The 21,238-nt window shown below is 36.8% G+C and overlaps 1 protein-coding gene and 1 long non-coding RNA gene across 2 annotated transcripts in view; both read right to left on the bottom strand.

Moving 5' to 3' along the window:
• The window catches only part of LOC114480636 (interferon-induced very large GTPase 1-like), a 691,281-nt gene that overhangs the window by 66,210 nt on the left and 603,833 nt on the right, over positions 1-21,238 (bottom strand). The gene's annotated exons all lie outside the window — the stretch shown is intronic.
• Positions 4,123-9,201, bottom strand: LOC114480642 (uncharacterized). The gene is made up of 5 exons (XR_003676140.1): positions 9,082-9,201; positions 8,717-8,867; positions 7,600-7,689; positions 4,714-4,777; positions 4,123-4,596 (listed from the first exon to the last, which is right to left on the bottom strand). It is a non-coding gene; the product is annotated as an uncharacterized LOC114480642 (long non-coding RNA).

The raw sequence follows: 21,238 nt of genomic DNA, 5'->3' as shown, positions 1-21,238 counted from the left end.
AAAACAGCCACTTGTGCGTCCAAAGTTAGGAATATCTGTTGATTTATCCAAGGCATTTGACACTATAGATCATGAAATTCTACTCAGGAAATTGGAGCGGTATGGTGTCAGAGGTATGGCTTTGGATTGGGTGAAGAGTTTTTTGAGTAAAAGAAAGCGATTCTTTAGTTTCGAGGCACATTGTTCAAATTCATTAAATGTTACTTGTGGAGTTCCCGAGGGATCTGTATTGGGTCAAAAAATGTTTATTCTCTACATTAATGATTGATGTAAAGTGTCTACATTATTGAAACTGACACTGTTTACTGATGACACAAATCTTTTTTTCCTCTTGCTCTGATCTACAACAATTAATAAGTGATGTTACAAATGATTTCAGTAAAATAACAACTTGGTTTTCTATTAACAAACTATCCTTTAATATAGACAAAACAAAAATTAAGTGTTTTGGAACTAGGCTAAATAATGTGGAAATTGGAGTTTCTCTTGATGGAAATCACATTAAACAAGTTGTAAGAGACCAAACCACATCAAGCTAAAGACTATCTTCTTAGCAGGAATTAACCAAAGAGCCTGTTTTTCTTTATCACGAACTGTTTACACAATAACTGCCCCCGCAACTTTGAGGTGCATGGCAAACCCCACTATGTGCCCTTTTGAACCCAATAACGTAGCCGCAAAGGCTGGCCCAACTCTTTGAAGTACTCAGTACGAACTCCTTTTTACGACTCCCCACGGGGGAAGAACGTCCCTCGTCTCCCTCCTTCACAAACAGATACTTTGGGATGCTGTAAGATCAAAGAGCTGTCCCAACGATCCTTTGACCCCCTGTGGTGAGATGTCACAGAGGGACAATTTCCAGGCTCCTTCTCTGAACTGCACCACAGTGAAAAAGGGAGAACAAAGAAATTGTATTATGTATAAAAAGTTACAAATGAAAACATTATTGAAATGATTCCTACAGAAATTGAAATTGCAAATGTTGTCTGTCTTATTCCACTCGTTTCATGTAATTTAATACCCACAGAATGCTATTTTAAATGTTTCATCATTTAAAAAGTGCTTAAACATACCAGAAAACGTCACAAAAGCTAGTTTGAGGTATCTATGGAAACCATATAGTTAAGAAGAGGAATGACATGATTTTTGACATTTATGTTTGAGTAATTACAAGTAAAAGTCATTACCAGTTCCTAAAGTGAAACTATGCTATTTTCCAGTCGTGTTTGGTATCAATCTCTTTCGTTATACATGATATTTCAAGATATGATGTTGAAAAGATGTTTAGAAATATGTAGAATTAATTATTAGGCATTCTTCTATGTTTAGGATCATCCCTTTGTCGTCTGTCTCTTATCTCACATACACACACCCGAGACACACCCACAAGCTGAAAGCAGGGACATTGACCAATCACCGATATGATCTCAGAAGCATCAATCAAGACACCTCCTCCAAAAGGGCGTCTCCAAATCCCCTTTAAAAAAAAGACGCGCGACCAGAACTTTAGTTTTGGACGCGGGCGTTCATACTCAACACGTTTCCCTCCCCATCTTTTCATTTATTTTTAGTTGAAACAGTTAGATTTTTGGAACCAGCAACTGCTTGGTTCGGACGAATCCAGCATCTAGTGACGTGCGTAACAGCCGACCTAAGCCCGGCCTGCGACCCACTGTGGTATGCCACGAGCCACTCTCTAAGCCAGCTGCGAAGGCCAAGACCACCTGGAACGGCTGAGGGGGCTATTCTCTGTTGAAACGCAACAGAGAGCAACGGTGGCACGTCCTCCTGCATTCCTACAAACAGAACCTCCAGGTCCAACCAGACCGCACCTCAAGGTATGGACCAGTGAACAATGGACCAGCAGAACTGACTCACTTAAACTACAATACAACCTCATTCAATACATCCTCATACTTACACTACACCCAGTTCATCTCATTCATGTTTGTTCGTCTCCCCTGTCTGTCTTCCTCTCCTTGTTTTATGAGCTCTGTTTATGATTTTATGATCTTATTATTCGAATATGTATCCTGCATTCTTATTCAATATTTAGTAGATTAGCACTCTCTTAGAATAGTGATTTCACTTTATTACATATAATCCTCACTTTTATTAGCCTAGAAATGCATTTTATCATGATTCAATTATCCCATTTCAATTGATATTTTAACTGTGTTAATTGTTGACTTTTGAATAAGAGGTTAAACATAATCTTTGATTCCTCTGATTCATTAAAGCTGTGAATATGGTGTAGATTTGCTGTAGAATTAACTTTCCCCTGGTTTCACATTGATGAGTTTAGTCTAAAAACTTAGACATATTTCTCCTGTTAAAAGGAGTGGCACCCCGCAATATTTGAAGTAATATTAATAATCATAATTAATATTCTTAGTTATATAACCCATTAATAATAACTCATCCTCCTACAAAGTAAACAAAACTACATTTCTCGGCGTTATACGAGACAAACAAATTATTTGGCAACCGCATATAAAATATGTTAAAAAGATTTCAAAAGGTACAGCTGTACCCAACAGAGCAAGACAAGTTTTAAATTATATCGCACACCAAACACTTTATTGTTTAATAGTACTACCATATCTCACTTACTGTGTAGAAATTTCGGGAAATAACTACAAAACAAGATTACAACCATGAGTTTCACTTTAAAAATGAGCAATATGTTACGTCCATAATACAGGATATTTGGAACACAAGGAGCCACTATTCAATAAATCTAAATTATTAACTATTAGCAAAATCTGTAGCTTTTCAAACAAGTAAAATAGCGTTTAAAGCACAACAAAAACTTCTCCCTAAAAATATTCAGAAGCTGTTTATTGAAAAAGCTGTATAACTATAACTTCAGAGACAAAATTAACTTTCGGTCACTACACACACAGACAACAAAAAAAAAGCTTTTGTGTGTCAGTAAGTGGTACCAGGTTGTGGAACAGTTTGTGTTGAAATAAAAACATGTCTGAATTTAAAGCAATTTAAAACTAAATACACAAAGTTTATCTTCTCTAAGCACAAGTGTTAAAAGAATAAAATTGTAAACAGGTGTTTATATACTTGTGTACGTGTGGACAGATGAATGTATAGTGGATCACATGAATTGTATAATTATATAGATATATATCAATGAATTATGTGTGTATATATTAGAGTGTAAATAGTATATTATATGATTATATGTATAGTACTAGATGTTACAAGGGTTAGGATCATATAAGTATATACTTCCTCCTACTCCTTTTCAAACAAGTGTAGGCTTCATAAGCAGGATTTTTGTACCATTTGTTCTCTCTTTGCCTTGTTTGATTCATTTAGCTTTTTTTTTTTTATAAAAAAGAATCAAATTAAATCAAATCAAACACAAATATATTGAAAACCTTGTATACAGGGCAAAAACTTTTGAAACATGTTAAAAGATGCTATTTACCTCTGTTGTAGCATGGAATCGGGCCGTTGAACCTTCGTCCTTATCTGAACATAAGAGAAAAAAATCATAAATAAAATTATTTGAAAATCTGCACCAGGGCCATTTTTTAAGTGTAATTTTTAAGTGTAATCTGGATGAAAATGATCTGGTTTTGAAAATCCCCCCTTTTTTGCTATCTCAGATTATAAGACTTTGTGGAGGCTTTTCAGATAGGATCATTCTATCCAGATACGGCAATAAACCCGCGACTGTGAAGTACGTTGTTGTGAGTCTGATCTATAATAAATAATGCACAGACATTACAGCCTGTTGTGTCTCACTTGATAGGAAACAAAATTTTTTGCAACCAATGCAAATTAAATGTAAATAATTCTGCATGTTTAAACTGAATAAAACCAAGCTGACCTTTAACATCTGTAGCAATGACTTGACCGTCAGCATCACTGGTAGAAGATGGAGGTAAAAGAGGATCATTTGGGTCTTCAACATGAAGATTAGCAGAGGAATCTCCAGCACTGACTCCCTTCATAGATGTGTGACACAAATATATAGAATTACCTTTTATACAGGGAGAAAACTGGTAACATTTTGTGACATGTTTAAAGAAGCTGTTTACCTCTGTTGTAACAGGAAATCTGACCATTAAACCTTCATTCTTATCTGAACAAAAGAGAAAAATTATAAAATTACCCTCCCTAAGGAAGGTTGAAAAGAACCTACTAAATGGAGAATATAAAAAGAGAGGGCAGTGTTACATTTTGGTGAGGGGAAAGAAACAGGGAAGAGGGAGTTAGGGTGGGAGAATGGAAAGGGTGGGTAAGAGTCAATAATTTTGTTAAAAGTGTAATGTGATGCTGCAGTTGTGCATATTGTGTTGTTGGGCGTAATCTATTAAGCCATTCTGGTGAAAAATGTGGAAAACCTAGTGTGTTGTTTAATCATTGTACATCTGCCTGTGGGAGTGGTGGCCCTGATAGGTTTTGGTTGTCTCTTAGCATATATGGATCGAGTTTTCTCTAATTCCTTCAGACACTACTCCTGTCTTACCTGTCTGCCTCCTCCTTACCTATGCACTTGGGTCCTCGTCCTCCAAACTCCTTACCACACGTCCTTGACTCAAGACCTGATGAAGAATCATCTTCTAATTCCTTTTTATTAAAAAAAGAAGAAAAAAAAGGGAGAGAGGAGGGAAAGGTGTTTCAGAGAAAGAGGAAAAACTGAATGTACATTTATGATAAAAAAAAATACAACAGAATTTTTTTTACCATTGTTGTGGTTGTAGACCGTCGTATTTATTTTGTTTTATTCAGTATTTCAAACCGCTTCTTTCTGAAAATAGCAGGAGATTAGCATTTACTACTTTATTCCAGTGTACGGTCCGTCGGAAACACTTCCGTTGTGGCCGGTTTGCATTTGTGTTTGTTTCTGTAAATGCATTCACCTGACACTTCCCAGCCACCGTATAAAAGCACCAAGAGCATCTTGGGAAATTACTAGTTTAGCTGCAAGTTTATGACACATATCTTCAACAAATAACTTCAAGTTTTCTTTTTTTTCCTTTAAGGACTTTTGAATGGCATCCTCGATGTTGTTGATGCTTGTTGCAAGAACTCGCTCCTCAAACTCAGAAAGTTTGGAACTGCTTGACAAATGTTTCTCTATTTGTTGGAAAATCCAGGTTTTTGTATAGCTGTCATAACACATGGTGTAGTTATAATAGTGTGTACATTTTTTTTTTACACATCTCTGCACCATCGCGTGGCAGTTGGGGACAGTGCCTCTGGATTAGCAGACCGGGGTGGTGGTCCCTCTCTTTAAGAAGGGGGATCGGAGGGTGTGCTCCAACTGCAGAGGGATCACACTCCTCAGCCTCCCCGGAAAGGTCTACTCCAGGGTGCTGGAGAGGAGGATCCGGCCGATAGTCGAACCTCGCATTCCGGAGGAACTATGCGGTTTTTGTCCCAGTCGCGGCACACTGGACCAGCTCTATACCCTTCATCGGGTGCTCGAGGGTTCGTGGGAGTTCGCCCAACCAGTCCACATGTGCTTTGTGGATCTGGAGAAGGCGTTCGACCGTGTCCCTCGTGGTGCCCTGTGGGGGTGCTCCGGGAGTATGGGGCTGGGGCCCGCCTTGTGGTCGGGCCTTTGACCACGGGGCCCGGCCGGGCCTAGCCCGAAAGGACGACGTGGGCCCGCCACCCGCAGAGGGATCCGTAGCAGGAGCCTGGTTCGTATTGCCAGCAGTAAGTCAGACCTGTTCCCAGTGCATGTTGGTCTCTGCCAGGGCTGCCCTTAGTCACCGGTTTTGTTCATTACTTTTATGAACAGAATTTCTAGGTGCAGCCAGGGACTGGAGGGGGTCCGATTTGGGAACCTCAGGATTTCATCTCTGCTGTTTGCAGATGATGTTGTTCTGTTGGCTTCATCAAATCAGGACCTTCAGCGTGCACTGGGGCAGTTTGCAGCTAAGTGTGAAGCGGCCGGGTTGAGGATCAGCACCTCCAAATCTGAGGCCATGGTTCTCCACCGGAAAAAGGTGGCTTCCCCTCCCTGGGTCGGTGGAGAGTCCTCGCCTCAAGTGGAGGAGTTCAAGTATCTCTGGGTCTTGTTCACGAGTGAGGGTTGGATGGAGCGTGAGATCGATAGACGGATTGGTGCGGCGTCAGCAGTGATGCGGTTGCTGTATCGGACTGTGAAGAGGGAGCTGAAAAGCTCTCAATTTACCAATCAATCTACGTTCCTACCCTCACCTTTGGTCATGAGATTTGGGTAATGACCGAAAGGACAAGATCGCAGATACAGGCGGCCGAAATGAGTTTCCTTCTAAGGGTGGCTGGGTGCACCCATCGAGAAAGGGTGAGAAGCTCAGTCACCCGGAAGGAGCTCACAAGCTCCACAAATATACACTGCTTTAAAAAGTGTTAAAGAATGTAAAATCTGTGATAAATGTGTCTAATAAGTCATTAGTGAATACCAGAGAACCACATGACTGAGCATGAGAAATTATAATAAAATATATAATGAAAATAAAATGTTAATGTCTAACTTAAAGACAAGCAATGTGAAATTAACAGTAAATATACAACGTGTTGACTTGTATATCAACTGTAATTATATTAAATAAACACATGTGCTTCATATACACATTTATGTTTTTATTTAGGCTGTTTTATAATTTAGGAATTCGGGCTGGGCGATATATCGAGATTCAAGATGTATTGAGTTTTCTATTTTGGCGATATAGAAAACTATATTATTTTATATATATATATATGTATAATAGCTTATTATGTATCAAAATACTAGTTTTAGGAGTCGCTGCTTTTACTTCTCAGAACAACATGTAAAGCTCAGTTAGATGGATTTCTGAGTGGCACATATTGATCAGCTGTTTGTTAATAAATTAGCCTGTGTAGTATTTTGCATCAGCAAATTTAACCCAGTCTTTCTGGTCAGACTTTATTTGATAAAATCATCTAGATTTATATCGTATATCACCATTTTGAGAAAATATGTTGAGATATGAGTTTTGGTCCATATTGCCCAGCCCTAGTAGGAATGTTCACAGCATTTCAATGTTAATAAAGGTCGACCTACCAGATTCTAATCACATAATTGTATTTAGTAAGTGGTTGACAAGTGGGTATTTTAGATTTCTTGTACACTTGTCTTAAATATAAGGGATACTGGAGCTTGGTTGGGCGGGTGGGACGGCTCGTAGAGGGCGCCAGAAAATTTCCCTTATTTTCAAATCCAAAACTTGACAGGTATGGTTCCTAATAATATATCAAATTGTGTTTCCTGCCCTGCCCCTCCAGATTTTGGGTAATTACCTCACAGCAACAATATTCTATAGAGCACTAAAACGTGAAGGTATTAAGTGTCAAAGATCTCCAAAGCAAATACTGTGTTCCTAGTTTTGAATAGGAATGCATCAAAATGCTGGATGCCAACCGCCGTTTAACTTCAAGAAGATAAAGAAGGACAGAACTTGAGAATTCACATCAGTGCAAACACTATAATGTGTGAAAAGAATGTAACAATGAAGTAGAGAGAACTTAACTTAAAACTTTTCACACCACCCTTATCATATATCATTGTCTCATATTCTGAATCTTTTATGTTGCTTTTTTCTTTTTACTAATACTTACTTTTGCCTGCATCAGAAAGATTATCCAAATGTTGAGGAGAGGAGTCCTGGCCCACGTCTTTTTCTGGAATCGTTTTATGAGTTCATGGAGCTGCAAATTTAAAGGGATATTATAATATTTCTACTTTAAGTTTACTTAAATCATCGTTTACACATATTTGATTATTTCAAATGTTTTTCACAACTTGTAAAAAGTAAATCACTTTCCTTTTATAATGTCTCAATCATACTTTAATTTAGTCTTTATTTAAAACTATCTCATATTATCTGCAAAGCCAGGTCCATCCCTTTGTAGGCCAAGTGATAGCCTGGCGATAGGACACCAGGCTATCACATGGCCAACACAATCCTTAAACAAAACCTTGCTATTCCTGTGGTTTTCTACAAACACCCGCAAACGTCTGTCACTCCTCACTGTTTCACGTCTGCATAGGTTCAAACATTGTCACACAACTTCTTCATTCACCTAAATCCCATAGTAGTGCATATCGGCACCAATAATACATTATAAAGCTGCTTCTGTGAAGTGTTTCTGCTGCTTTGAGACACAAACTTTTTTCATCCTGTCTTTCTCACTGACTCACCAAGTTTGACTGACAGCCCTGAGTTCTGGGAATGTGCTCACCAGTTTAGCTGGTTTAGATGGTGAACAGATAAATAATGTATGATCAAATGGATTGCTGTTTAGCTGACTGATAATAAGACGTATTTTCTTAATACAAGGCTATTTTTTACCTCCACAAAATTTCACTCTTTTTTAGGAGTTTAGGTCAAACTCTATACTTCTATGATTACAGGATGCAATATCCTAACCACATACAGTAGTTATATGGTGTAATGCTTCATGAGCATTTGCATGCTTTTCCTTTTGTCTCAATCCCTTTTTATTTCCTCTAAAATAATTCTCCCCCAGTGCAGCACCTGCACCAATGTTCTACCTTTTTCCTGATCCTAATCCAACTTCTGTGAGAAAACCTAATTTTCGAGGGAACTGCTTTTGTGATCCTTATTTGCAAAGTCTTTCACTACTTTTGCATTTTCCTATCAAACATGTCTGTACAACAAAGCTGATCATTAAAACATAAGGAGAGAAGTTCTTTAACAGGTCTGACACTTACCCATCAAGCTCAATAAGTTCTTCAGAGACGGCCACATTTCCACTGATAAGACAGCACCGCAGCTTTAACACCACTGCACTGCCTTCAGTTGTAGTTCATCAAATCTTCTACTGTGTTGGACAACAGAATCTTACCAATGTGTTAACCCTTCCTAGAAATGCAATCAGCAAAGAGAGATTTTAATGTTAAACAAAATGAAAAGGTTTTTATCACCTTCTATAATTTACATTAGACTAAAATAATTCATCAAACTCCTCAAAAATACACAGTAAAAGAAATGTATTCAACAGAAAGGAGTTTTTCACGGACGAGTGAGTTTATTTAAACAAAATTTAGAAAAATAAATAAAGTTTCAGTTGACCTACCTGATGTTTGTCCCCAAATCAACTTTTAGTCCTGTGCTCATTCTCATCCAGTCTGCTAACAACACAGTGTGTCAGACTGATCTCTAGAATAAAAACATTGCACCCATAGTGTTTCAAATAGGAATCTCATGTTGGTGATGGGTGTTGCTTTCTTGTCTTTATGTAAAACTGCCACTCCCTGATTAGCAGGAAGACACACATATTAGTTTAATGAGAGCCTTTGAATGACAAATATTCATATCAATCATGTGGTAAAAGGTTCATATGTTAAAATGAGGAAATCCTTCCATTTCTATCATGTTCCACTTTATCGCCTCTTCTACTAAACTTTATGACGACTACACTCTGACAGTATTCCTGATTTTGCTTTAGTGCTGGGGATTCCTATGTTGTTAACAGAACAATTCATTCTTATGGTAAATTACATAACTCTTTCACTGAACAGATGACAAAGACTGACCATCAGTGAGTAAAGTCAAAATGTTAATTTACCTCTTCCCAAAGTCACTACACTTGTAGTTGGCAGGGACATTGTTGTGGCGACTTTTTACTTTTAAAAAGTTATATTACATTCCCTCAATGGATAATAGAATATGTGTTCAACTATGTCATTTCAGATTTTATTCGTATTGGGCTTAAAAAAAACAAAACAAAACAAAAACAGACCTGTCCTTTGACAGTCAGCAGAGGGACTGAGCTGAGATACATTACATACAGAGAAAATGTTCCTTTTATTACTCCTTATATCCAACTCTAAATTACTTGTGAAGTGGCATAAGCCCATTGTGGTCACATGGTGAGTGGATGACGAGGATTATTAGTACAGAGGTGGACCTCTGCACATCTACCACCACAACCTCCTGAAAATATGACGGGAGGCTGAGATCGTATTTCTGGCAAATATACAGAAATAGAGTTTGAAGATGTTTTCTCCCCTCTGTCTGGCCGTACAGTGCTTAACAAGCATCCAGATGTGTAAAGAGCACTGATGTATTCTACTCAAGTCGAAGTACTGTTACTTGATTGTAATTGTACACTAGTGCAAGTTATGCAAAAGTTAGTAGTTACTCTCACCTCCCACATTTATTTTTTGTAATAAAACTTACCACGGTTGCCTTGCATACAGTAAACACCTCATGAATAAACTTAATAAGGAAGGCAAAGTTTACATTGCATTATGATATTGTTTTCTCCAGACTCCTATGCCATTCATGGTTCATTTTGGTTCACATAAGCGTTCAATCTGGTTGGTCGGCAATAATGTGATTTGATTGATGTCTGGTTATTTCACATTAACTCAATTACAGTAACATGAGTACTTGTATTCCGTTACTTTCACCTCTGCAAGCATCAAATACGCACCCCAGGGTAGCGATACATTCTCGGCCCTATTGATTAGCTGAACCTGAACGCAAGATAGTTCAGGATGAAATAGCAGCTATGTTGGAAATGGGAGTAATAGAAGAGTCCCACGGTGGATGGATCCGCCCAGTGTTTCTGTGTAGACTATCGTAAGGTAAATTAAGTGTCACATTGTGATGCACATCTCATGCCTCTTGGTACTGCTTGTTTATTCACAGCACTGGATTTAGCCAAGTGCTACTGGCAGATTCCCTTGTCTGAAGAGTCCAAACAAAAATCTACCTTCTCTACTCCATCAGAGCTGTTCCAATATTTTATGCTTCCTTACAGGTCGTTCGGGACTCCAGCCACATTCCAATGCTTGAATAAGGTACTGCACCCGGATGGTGCCTATCCATATTCATAGTCATGATATATAGTAATATCTGGTTGAAGTATATGCAACGTGTGGCAGCAGTGTTGGGCGCATTGAGGAAGGTGGACACAGGTTGTTATGGTATCTGGGATACCACTTTAGATGTGAACAGGTGCAGCTCAGATAGATAAAACTGCAGTGATTGCATCCTATCAATGGCTCTGGTCTTAAAAAGACATGATGTGGTTTGTTGACTGACCAGAGATGGGGAAGAACCTCTTGGTTCCACTCAGGGACTGGTCTGGTAGGTCCAGGGCGGTGCTATGGTTCACAATAACTAACCTTACACTCATATCGGTTGAGGATGCTCTTGCATGCCTGTTGCACCCAACCCTTTCTAGTTAGCTTAAAGAATGCAGTGTGTTATGTATGAACAGGTTTAGTAGGTGTTTGTTTGGATATTTTTGTGCCATGGGTGTGTTGATTAGAAATGTACTGGATAGATGTTTCCTTGTTTGCTTGGTGGAAAGGTGAGATACTGTATACTGAAGCATCAAGAGAAAAAATATTAAACCAACTCTGCTGTATATCATATTTACAATGCATTCATGTTAAAAATTAGTTTCTCTTTCATTTTATGCATTTGACAATTATGAGCAAGGAAAGAGGTCCTCACATTTCTGGTGGGTGCTGCTGTCATTGTGCCGTACAGATTTGCTGATACATAATTTCATTTTTTACCATGAACTAAATTATGTTTTTCATGTGGTATTTCTTTCTTTCTCTCTTTCTTTCTCTTTTTTCTTTTTTCTCTCTTTCTCTCTCTCTTTTTTTTTCTCTCTTTCTCGCTCAACCAGAATCATCAAAGACTGGTGTTATGTGGAATACTTTGTCTCTTGAACCATTAATTACTGTTGACGTCAAACTCTATTTTCAATGGTAATTATCATAGTTGTGTTTGACAGTTGTTCATTGTTCAGCTCAATAAAAATACAGTTAGGGAGTGACTGTTCACAGCATGATGCTTATAGTGAGGTCTTTGTTTTGTTGTGCATTGCCTTCATTTTAAAATAAAGACTCTCATATCAAATATGATGTTTTAATAGAGCTTTCCATTAAAATTCATTTCAGATCATCTAATATGTTTATCAATCTTAGAAATCAATGAAAATCAGTCTGTGCTATCAAGAACAAGATATTACAAGGCAATAATAATAATCAGTCTTTTTTGTCATTTACATACAGGCACATACACAAAATTAGTTCTCTTATTTTAACCCATTCCTGAGCAGCAGTGGGCAGTCACAGTGTAGCACCTGAGGAGCACTTAGGGTTAAGGGACTTGCTCAAAAGCCTACAATGATGGCCCAGGTTGGATTCAAACTGGTGACCCTCCGATTACAACCTTGCTTCCTTAACCGTTAGGCCACCACTACCATTAATGTATGGCATTTGTGTCGTTGGAAACAATTAACAGGGTCTAATGTGGTTAATTAACATATTCTTCCCCTCAGATTTTACTGAAGTAAGCCTCCCTTCACATACATGCAAACACAAGCTGCTCTAATAAATCAGTTTAAATTTATTACAGCACAGATGTTTTTCTAGTCATGTATCTGCCTCACTTTGAGTGCAGTCTACTGCTCTGATGACTCTTACAAACCCTGAGAAAGGGACATGCTGCATTCATATGCTCACTAAGCCTCCATCATAAGGTGGATATTATCTGTATATTATGTAGTCTATTAACTCACAGGACACTCACCACTTCTTGTATAACAGCACAACATGTGTTCTTGCCAACAACGTGCATACGAATGAATAAATGAATGAATTCATAGATCCACCATACGATGAGCGCCCAAAGATCAAAAAGTGTTTCTGATCAAATCAACATGATAAATATATCAACCCAGTCTGGGACTAGACCAGTGTGAGAGCGCCCTAACATTCCTGTTTTTACTTTCTTGAAGAAATATTAAATATTTTACAACATTGCTTGGTCTTCTGCTGTCATCGCTCATTAATTATATGTTTTTTCCACTAAAACAGCAGCTAAACTACAAATGTTTAGTTGGTGAACAATGTCATGCTTTTGTGTACCTGATACTTTGATTTTATTTACAATATTTAAGGTTTTTGTTTAGTGTTTTGCCAATTCTAGTGGTTGGTTTGTAGGTTATCTGTAGGAAAAAAACATCCTTTAAATTAATGTGGTTTAGTTTTTAAAAACAACACATGACATGCATGGTTTTCAGTTAGCTTAAGGCAGTGTTTTTCAACCACTGTGCCGCGGCACACTAGTGTGCCGCGAGAGATTGTCAGGTGTGCCGTGGGAAATTATCCAATTTCACCTAATTGGTCTAAAAAAAAATTTTGAAAACATATTAATTATTATCTGCAAATAATATACCATTGTCGAGTGTCCGTGCTGCAGTAGTGACTAAAGGTGCGTGCACACCGAACGCGACGGAAGCGATGCCGTTGCCTTAAATCGTCCCTGATCGGTAGTTTGCACATAGTGGTGCTTTTTTGTCAGTCCATCATTTGATCGCTCCAGCGACGCGATCACTAGGGAGCTGTGTGTGTGTGTGTGTGTGTGTGTGTGTGTGTGTGTGTGTGTGTGTGTGTGTGTGTGTGTGTGTGTGTGTGTGTGTGTGTGTGTGTGTGTGTGTGTGTGTGTGTGTGTGTGTGTGTGGCCCCGGTAACAGGGTAGAGACAGAGAGAGAGAGAGTGTTGATGACGTCTTTTTTTTTCCTTCTTGCTCCGCTTCTACGGTTAAATGATCAACTTAACGGAGATATTAAAGGATGACTTCACTCAGAATGTGTTTGATCAGTAGTTACTGTGGTTTTTAAAAGAAATTTACCACTTTAATTTTGAACCTGATACTTTGAGGAAGTAGAACAGCCTCCGCTGCAGCCGTCAGCACTGAAGCGGGAGCGGGAGGGAGGGGCTGCTGCCTCCGCTCTACAGACAGTGGAGGACGGGAGATATCGCTTCACGTCGCTTAAAAAGTTAAAATTTTTCAACTTTAATCATGCAAGTCGCGTCGCTGAGGGGGGGATAAATTGACGTTGCGTCATTTACATTGATTTTTAATGTAATCGCATCGCTTCAGTCACTTCAGTCGCATTCGGTGTGAACCCACCTTGAGAGCGTAATCATGTAAAACTCTTCCATAACACTAGATGGCAGCAGGTAGCGAATTGCATTGTCCGTTGAGACAAGAGAATTAGTGAGGCATGAAAGTGACAGCTGGCGGTAAAAGCATTGTGGGTAAGCGAAACTACGGTGACAGTGATGGAGAAGTTTTTGAAGAGGAAAAATACCAATTCGGACCCAGAAGAAGGCCCTAGTATGAGTGGAGGAAAGAAAGCAAAGACGGTGAGCTCGAGGCAATACAGCGAGAGTTATGTTTCATTTGGATTTACTTCCACCGGGGATGCAACGACACCGATCCCGTTGTGCTTGGTGTGTGGCGAGAAGCTATCCAACAGTGCTATGGTACCAAGCAAGCTTAAACGCCATTTCCAAACGAAACACCCGTCGCTTCAAAACAAGAATAAGGAGTATTTTGTTCGCCTGCGTGAACACACGGAGAAACAGGCAACATTTATGAGAAAAACCACAAAGGTAAATGAGAGAGCCCTTAAAGCTAGCTACCACGTAGCTGAACTTGTAGCTAAATCAAAACGGTCCCACACTGTGGCAGAGACATTAATAGCCTGCAAAGCCATTGTAAATGAGATGCTGGGACCTGAAGCGGTTAAAGAAGTAGCCAAAGTCCCTCTCTCAGATAACACAATTGCCAGACGTATTGATGACATGTCTGCCGAAAGTGTGGTTTTGGAAAGTGTGTATGAGCTGCGGGAGGAACTCAAGGTGTTTCTGACAAATGAGGGGTCCGATTACGCAAAACTGCTTGCAAGTGATGAGTGGTGTGCAAGGCTGGCATATCTGGCGGATATTTTTCATCATCTGAATGAACTGAACACACGAATGCAAGGCCGGAATGAAAACCTGCTCACAAGTACGGATAAAATAAATGGCTTCCGTTCAAAGGTGCACCTCTGGCAACAACATGTGGAAAGTGGCAACCTTGAAATGTTTCCACTCACCAAGAAATGGCAAGATGTTCACACTGCTGCACTGTGTGAGATCATTAGTAAACATCTGAAAACTCTCAAGGAGAAGATGTCATTTTATTTCTCTTCAGCCTCCACTGATAGCCTTGACTGGGTTAGGGACCCATACAGCTCAGCAGTTTTTGGAAAGGACATGACTTTGCAGGAGCAGGAGGAACTAACTGAACTGAGACAAAATCGTGGTCTGAAGCTAAGCTTTGCTGATCTACCTTTGGACAGTTTTTGGTTGACTGCTGCCAAGGAGTTCCCCATTCTGGCAAACAAAGCTATTGTGACATTGCTCCCATTTTCCACGACATATCTGTGTGAGGTGAGCTTCTCAAGCCTGACTGCCATCAAAACTAAAAACAGAGAGCGACTGAGAGCTGTTGAGGAAGAGCTTCGTGTGTGTCTTTCTTCAATTCCTGCCAGGATATCAGCTCTTTGTTCATCCAAACAGGCACAGATTTCACACTGAGTGAGTAAAATACACTGAGATTGACATTTTGTACATGTAACTCTTCATATTTCTCAGTGTAGAACAGTGAAATCTTTCCCAAATATTATTGCTTCTGTCATAATAAGCACGATATTTCTGTATTCCTGGTAATTAATAATTTTGGACAGAATTAGAGTTTGCAAAACACTTTGACGTTTTCTACTACCTTTAAGACCACATTGTTGTTTCATTTGTTATGTTCAAGCTGTATTTTTGAAGTGGACATGTTAAGTGCACTTTTTATTTGAAAGAAGAAATACAAATGATGATAAAGTCCTTTATTCTTTGTGTCTATTTGATTCCAATTCAAGACACTTTGATGAGAATGGCTATATTGTTAATATAGGCTACAGAGTATCATTTTTTAACATGTTTGGCTGGTGGTGTGCCTCGTGATTTTTTCAATGAAAAAAATGTGCCTTGGCTCAAAAAAGGTTGAAAAACACTGGCTTAAGGAATGGGGTGTGTTATGTAAGAAGCAGTTTGGCAGGTCTTTGTTTGTTTGTTTGTTTCTATGGGTGTGTTATTTAGGTTACTGGATAGATGTGTCCCAATCTGCTGTGTGGATTAGTAATAAACTAAACTCTGCTGTATATCACTCAAATGTATTAAAAGTGCATTAATATTATACACATTTATTTATGACATAATTTTGATACATGTTTTCTGATTCTATACATGTATTTTTTATTACTATTACATTTATTGTTACTTTTCCTCCACAATGGTGGAATATGTTGTAGAATTATTCACACTATTTGTTTATATTCAGGATGAAATGTTTCAGATAAATACCAGGTGTGATAACATACTGAATATGTATCATGGAGGACCCTCCCACTTACCAACATTTTAAATTTACTGTAAAATATATTAAATTCAGCTGACAAATGAAAAACCTTCAGTAATCTGGTGATATAGCTCGCTGTGTAGCTTTCATGCTAGCTCGTTACTCATTTTGCCTTTATGTAAATATATTATGTTTTTATCATTTCCAACAGCAGTATTGAAGGAAACCATGTGGTAATATATGAAATAAATTACTGCTCATAATGTTTTGCAGATTTTACCTTTACAGAGCTAAAAAAAAAAACTTTTAGTCTGTATTTGATAAAGTCTTGGTGGAAAGAGGTTTTCACATGTCATGTTGGTGCTGCTGTCATTGTTCTGCACAGATTTGACCTCAGATTTACAAACTAACCTGTCTTTCTCTGACATGAACTCAACTCTTCCTCCATGTTTAGGTTAAAATGGAATGTTTTTACCTTCATTTGTAAAGCTACAGTTTTGTTGGTGGACATCTACTTAGTATCTTTGGTGCTACAGACAACATTTATTTATTCTTAAATATGTTTTTTTAATGAATAAAGAGTTTGTTATCAACCACCTATTAATCTGACAAAGAAATTATACAGTTTCAAGAAAACCTTGTTTACTTATTTTGCACAACAGGAAGTATTGTTTAGTTTAGTTAATAATGTAAATTAATTAAAACAAGTCACTTTAAAGATTCTTCAATCTTTTATTATTGTTAAAGTCAAACTTTATTTTCATCATTACCTCTAAATATCAATTATAATAGTTATTTTTGTCAGTTGTAGTTTAACTCCTAAAATAACTTTCAAAAAGCTGAAGTTCATCAACAATTGGATATTAATATTAATCTAATTATATTATCTGCATTACAAAAAAATAATTGAGCTGTTTTCCTGCATAAAGAAATAATATTTTAATTTATTATTTAAACATCTTGTGAAGATCTATAAATTATTTCACTTTAAATGTTTTTAAATTAGTGGTAAAATCCTGACCACATAAACTGACTCACCTTATGAGTTTAAATGAGAGCAATTATTTAACAATTTATGTCCTGCCCTGTAAATGTATGATATTTTTATATAGAAGAATTATTAAAAATAAAAAAATAAATACATACAATGCAGTACATTGGTAATAGGGTTTATGAACATTTTAGTTCATATTAGAACCAGTGTGTGAATTTAAAAACAAAAGGTAGATTTATCATTTTCAAGCAGCGTCTTTAGGTTGGGTTTCATGCATTAATGATGATTTTCTACATCTACTGTTTCATTCTGGGCTTTGGTTTTCCAGTTATGTCTTTAACTCTTATTAATTAAACATTAGTAAGATTAACAAATTAAAAACTGATGTTACGTGTGTAAATAATTACACTTCCAGTGTTTTCTGTGATTGTTTTTATTTTACCTGCTCGCTGAATTGTCCAGATGTTTGACACAACTGATGAAGAGGAAACAAAAGAATATGAATCAGTTTATGTAAGTTTGTGTCATTTTACGGAGAAAAAAAAGCTAATATTAGAAAGAGGCTTAATCTCCATAAAGGACTGACTGCAGTGCCTGGTGTACACTGGGTATTTCAGGTGTAAAACTAGTTTATCAATAACAGAATCTCAACACTAAAACAAGAAAGTAAAAATATTTATAATGGTTATTGAAATATTTACATCTGTTATTATATACAGTAAATGCATAAAAATGAAGTTTAACTCAAAATCCATCTAATTCTCAAGTGATTTTATAGTTATTTACAGGTTAACCATCCATTTCAATGACAGCAGCTTTTTCTATCTGCACCAAACTGAAAATCTAATCACATTTCTAAGATAAGTTTTTGTCCTCCATCAGATGTTGTGGATGGATAAAAAACTGCAAAGGAAGCAACATATAGAGCTGGTTTCTGATGCCCTCTGCTGGCTCTGACTGCTCTCTACCATCATTGATCACAGGATTTATTTATTATATTATTTCTGTACTGATCTGTTTGCTTCAAAACAACTTATTTACATTGAATACAGTTACACCACCTACTAAATGTACATCTACACACACTTGTTAATGTAAATAATAGAAAAGATAATCACATGTTTACTTCATCATCCTTTGCACTACTCACCACTGCAGGTTAGTTTTTACTGATGTGTTGTTGCAATATTTGGAACAAATCCTGGGATTGTTTGTGTTTCTTTGCCAGACAAGGAGGACAGTGATTAGCTTGGCTTCATTTTTGTTCTAGTTTATTCCAGATATTCACTGTAATATCACTTCACTCTGTGAGACATTACATTTTGGCAAAATTGGAATTTTTCCTCATAAGCCCCAAATTAAACATCCTCCATAGTTTTGCCACAACTTTTAGTGAAAACACCAGAAATGTGTTGAGAAGTCACTTTGGTAGAGTTTTTAGAGCCAAACACAAGAAATCACAGTAAGAAGAATGCAGTAAAAACACTCCACATCCCACAATGCAATGCAAGAAACTTCAGCAGCTTTAATATGACAAGAAAACAAGGAATCAGATAGGAAGAGGGACGCCCCCTATGGTTAATGGTGGTGCTGCTCTGTTTAGTTACAAGTATCAGTCCATGAAGCATAAATGACTTTTAAGACGCTAAATAATACAAGTTTAAACAAAAGGAAAACCTAAATTATACTTATTGGATGAAAATAAATAAAGGGCTAATAATTGTTGAGATTTATTTTTTTAATGATGAACGTCAGGGTTGGGGTCAATTATAATTGTAATTGCGTAATTGATCATTTATTACAAATATGGCGTAATTTTAAAAATCTGTTGCTGTTGTAATTATGGTTAACTTGTAATTGGGTTTAGATAATTGACTTTATAATTGTAATGGCCATGAAAATTCTAGAAAAATTGTCAATTATAATTCAACGCAAAATGTTCTATGTACAGTTCTACACACGTTACCATTTAAAACATTGAAATCTTGGGGTAAACTGAGACAAAAAAAGGCTCAGACACCCACATCAAAAATATTAAAAGCTATATTTTTATTGATTATGAAGCTTAACAATGTAACCAATAGATGAAAAACTAATTAGATGATAGATATTTAACCAGTTTTCATAAGAGATGCTAACAGAAAGCTAACACAAGAGGAAAGTTAACCATTATTACATTATTTATTTCATGCTCAGTAATTGTGATTAATTGTATTTGAACTTCAGTAATTAAGAACATAATTGTAATTGACTTTCGCAGCATAAAAAAACAATTGTAATTAGAAAAAATGCTCGTCACTGTATTCGTAATTGTATTGTAATTGAACATGGGTAATTGAAAACTTAATTGTAACTAACGATTTGATCCTTTTTGGTGTTTTGTTTGGTTTCCAGATTGATGGATTAATGGAACCTATTGTTGAATTAGATTCTAATAAAGCTACTGATGGGTTTATTTCAGGTGGGGGAAAGCTACGAGGACACAGAGTGTGAACCATGAAGGCGTCCTGGAGGTGGGACGACTGCGTTCCTCTACTGTACAGCAGTTAGTGACTGAACTGATCAGCAGAATGGAGATCAATAACAACACCACCAATACACATGTCTGAATACACATTTACTGTGTTATTGTGTATTTTTAATCTTTTATTACATCAACACAGTGATTAATAGACTGTTAGGATGAATAAGAGTGTAAGTATTCATTATTGTTATATGACGTTCACCGTAATATGTTATATAAATGATAATGTTTGTGTTTTAATTTAAAAATGAAGCATTTTTTAATCAGTTCTTTGTATATTGTTCCTGCTAAATGACTGAATATTGTTTTGTGTTACTGACTGATTAAATGCACCATGTTAGTCTGTTTAAAACATGCTGTCATACATGATAACCATATTTGACATAACAATATAAACTTTGTTGTAAATAACTTGTTCTCATCCATTGAAATGTAGATAAAAAGCACCATGACTATTCCTAAATACAGTATTTTCCCAATAGAAACACTCCACACATGAACTCAAACTACACCAACTACAGGTTCTTTAAACAAACCAGTTCATCACTATTTTCAAATCTTCTCCAATTCCAAAACCTTATGTTTTTCCACTAAATTCCTTAAACTGTGTCAAACTCATTTTAGTTCAGGGTCTGGAAACAGGTCAGTGTAATCTCAAGTGGGCCAGAGATTTTTTGGAGCAAAAACAATCAATTTCATCATTTCTGTTCCATAGTTTACACTTCTATGTATAAATAATATGGAAAGTATGGAAAGCACGAACAATATTCAAGCCATAATTGACAGATATCAGTCCCTGCAGGATCTTCACTTTAAATTTACTTGGTTTTGTGACCAATTTTTATTTACATTTGTAGAATTTGGTGAAATATTTTGAAGATAATTGTCAAATTTTGGACAAATTGAGAATTATTTCAACAAATTGTGACTAAAAGTGAATGTCATCATGTAAATAATGATGGTGAAACTGTAAGTTCTGCTAATATTGTGGTGTTTTATTAAATCTGTGTTTTCTCATGTTTTCCTTTGGGCTGAACTGGATTCTCTAAAGCAGGGGTGTTAAACTCATTTTAGTTAACGGGTCAAATACGGTTTGATCTCAAGTGGGTCATAGATTTTACACGAGAAAACGATTAATTTTAACATTATTGTGTCCTAGTTTGCACTTCTACGTAGACAAGAAATACAAAATATATAAGAAACCAACTATATCCAAGCAATAAGTGATAAATATCAGTTTTAACAGGATCTTCACTTCAAATTTCCTACAATTTCAGATCAATTTCTATTTAATTAAGGGAAATATGTCATATTTTGAGGAAAATTGAAGGATTTTGTAAGAATTTCAACTGTTTAAAATTAAAAATGACTACAATCATGTGATAAAAGCACAGAGAAAACTGTGAGTCACTGCAAATATTGTTGACTTTCTAATTGAATCGACAACAAATCGTGATTCTAATCAAATCGTTACACGGTGACATCTCAGATGAATTCAGAAGTTTG

This window comes from Gouania willdenowi, chromosome 18 (genome assembly GCF_900634775.1).
Source record: "Gouania willdenowi chromosome 18, fGouWil2.1, whole genome shotgun sequence".
NCBI lineage: Eukaryota > Metazoa > Chordata > Actinopteri > Blenniiformes > Gobiesocidae > Gouania > Gouania willdenowi.
Note: the sequence above shows the minus strand (reverse complement) of the source record. Positions and strands in the feature narration are given on the sequence as shown.